Here is a 3,332-nt window from a genome sequence, read left to right as displayed (position 1 = left end):
TACTGGCTCATCCCACTCTTGAAAAACCTAGGTTTCAGACATCATCTTCCAGCATACAGAATTTTAAAGACGGAATTATCACCCCCGATTGTGTTTGCGGTGGCAAAATTCCTAACAGAGATGTGGCACACCCGCACACGTCATATAAAGTCAGACACTGATTTGTGATTAATGAAATGTACTGTCGACTTTTAATTACAATGTACTGCAATTCTTTTAAAATGTTCACTGCAAGGTTTTATAATCTTTGTTTTAATTTACCATCGATTGTAAGTTGATTTTAAATTGTATGTATATCTTTTATGATCTAAGTAGTTCGAAATAAAGATTGAAATGAATGAAATGAATAGCATGTTCAGGTTCAAACCTGGCTTGCATGTTAGGGATTCTAGAATCGTGAACTGCAAATGTGTGTTTGTGTGCTGGTGTTCTAGCCAATGACAAGCAAAGTAAGACTTGATGGACTTGGTGCGGATGGTACTTTTGTGCTCTGTGATTCTAATTTTTATTTTACGTGAAGTTTTTCCCATATATAAAAGTCCGCACGGACATTTAATCGTATAGATGACATTAGATGAATTTCAATCCCCGTTGTATTTGAGAGAGATTGATTTGCCTGAATGTGGGTGATGGATAATGTTGCCTATCATGGCTGCCCACCCACCAGGCAGCACGCATCTTCTGTTTAATTTTGATATGCTTGTTTGATTTACATTGTATGAATAGGTTGTGCACAGACTACATTATTCATTTTTGTACCTTTCTTCGCCAAATATTTAGTCGTAGCACCCCGCCATTATCCACTAACAATGTCTTTTGATAGTATCTCTAACCTTACTGATAACAGAGCAGATACACGAACATACACTAATGCTCAAGTACAAGACATTTATTCTTTAATTCAGGATGCACCATCATTCAATGCCCAAGGCAGCTCAGTCTCACAGCAAATCAGACAATTGGAGTTTATCACACGCAGAGCACTTAGCCAAAGCTTGCACGCATCTACATTGATTCAGTACCATAAGGTCCAAAGAATACCACGCGGCCTTCGTCTACCAATTAAACCACTTCTCTACAAATTTCAATTTAACAAAGCCTTTATAGAGAAATGGCAGGCAGTACTAAACAAGTGTTCACTTGATTTGATTCTACTTCTCATAGAAGAATTGTCTAGAACCATCAAAGACTTGGAGGAGGAAATTGACATCATCAAATCTGATTTGTCTAGTCGATGTGAAGCCGAGTTTTGGCGAATCACATTAGATGATTTGAACAGTAAGCTTGATGCACATGGCAAAGACATTCAAGAGACGAAATTGCGGAAATTCCGCAGAGATACTATGGACTATAAATTGAACGAGGTGTACACCTTGGCAGAGGTGTACGCCCGGAGACGCCTGTATCAGACACCGAATACATCCTCTCAAGAGTCAGTTGTATCAGACAACGAGTTGGATCCTTCTCGACCACCAGTCGCAGTTCAACTTGAGTCAGCGGCATCCAGTACTAAGAATGGAGCAGGGTTATCTTCTCATATAACATCATCCTAGTTCCCACTTCTTCTTCTTCTTTTTTAGAGAAGGGCCCAATCAGCGGCAGACCTCCAGATACAAAAAAACAAGGAGGAGCAAAGGACAAAGACAAGGAAGCGAAGGACAAAGAATCAGAAGCACGGAGCATGAGGAGCAGAGGCAAACCCTTGTCATAAACATCTCTTCGAAACAACTGACAGAGACCCAAGAAGCAGTTCTCAATAAAGGTACATCCTTTGTGCCCATTTACCACACAAATCAATTGGAATTGGAAGTTTCTTCTTTCAGATTTATGCGCAATTTAAGATTAAAACATTTTTTCAACAATGTGATACCTACTCTCAATATAGCTTCTATACCGTATCCGCAAGATATGGATTCAGGACTTGGTTCATTCAAATCTAAGAGCACATTTATGTCACCCGTGTCTGACAAACTATTAGATACCTTTGAATCTCTTGTTCGCCATGATTTAGCGAAACTCAACTTGCATCCTCAAGTCAAATCTAATCTGAAAAAGAATGAAATGAATATGCTACGACAACTTAGCTCTGACGCTAATATCACCGTTCAAATGGCTGACAGAGGTGGAGCCCTTGTCATTATGGACACCAGTTTCTATGAAGAGAAGGTGATACAACATCTATCGGATACCTCCACTTACATCAAATTGGATTCGGACCCTACAACTATGATTATGGACACTTTCAACCAGATATTAGACAAGGCGGAACAAATGGATTGGATAAATACGTCTTTATGCAGTTTTCTCACAGTACAGTATCCCAGAAGACCAAAACTGTATATGTTCCCTAAGGTGCACAAAAGTTTAACTGATCCTCCATTTCGCCCGATAGTCTCTGGCTGAGAATCCATCTTTGTGCCTGCGGAACAATTGGTTGATCACTTTCTTCAGAAATTTGTGCAATCTTGGCGCAGCTATGTGAAAGATACCGCCCATTTTCTGAATCTTATACGACAAAATCAAGATCAATTTCAAATATCTTGGTTACTATGTTTAATTGATGTTACATCATTGTATACTTCAATACCATTGAAAGAGAGAGTTGAGGCCTGTGAGTGGGCTTTGTTGCAATTGCCAGACACTAGTGTTAACAACATTTTTCTATTGGAGTTACTCACCTTCTGTTTGCAACACAGTTATCTGAAATGGCAGGAAGATTTTTATTTACAAGTGAGTGGAACCTCTATGGGTTTTTCGGGGACTCCCTCGTACGCTAATACTTTTATGGTGCAGTTCGAGAATGATAACATTTTTATGCATGATGCCTGGAAGATCATTCTGGCATTTTATGTCAGATTCATTGACGACATATTCCTAATTTGGAAAAGTTCTAAAGAATCATTGGAGCAATGGATTTTGGAATTGAATACCAAGCATGAGAGGATTAAGTTCACTCACTCTATCAGTCAAGATTCCATTTTTTACTTGGACGTACTCATCAAGAAACATAATGTTGCTTTTGAGACATCAGTCTTCACTAAACCAACTGACAGGAATAATCTTTTGTTATATTCCAGTTTTCACCCACCCACGTTAATCAGGAATCTTCCATTCTCTCAAATGTTGAGAATGAAATGCATCACCTCCAATGCCAATACATTACAGGACATTCTTCAAAAACAACAAGACAAATTTCTTGATTGTGGCTACCCCAATGCCATTTTGACTAGAGCAGTTAACAAAACACAACTCAAAGATCGTGATAGCCTGCATATTCCCAAGGCTAAAAGTGAATCCACTTGTTTAGTATTTGTGTCCAAATTTTCTACACG

This window comes from Lissotriton vulgaris, unplaced genomic scaffold (genome assembly GCF_964263255.1).
Source record: "Lissotriton vulgaris unplaced genomic scaffold, aLisVul1.2 SCAFFOLD_1251, whole genome shotgun sequence".
Lineage (NCBI taxonomy): Eukaryota > Metazoa > Chordata > Amphibia > Caudata > Salamandridae > Lissotriton > Lissotriton vulgaris.
This window is presented reverse-complemented; position numbering follows the sequence as displayed.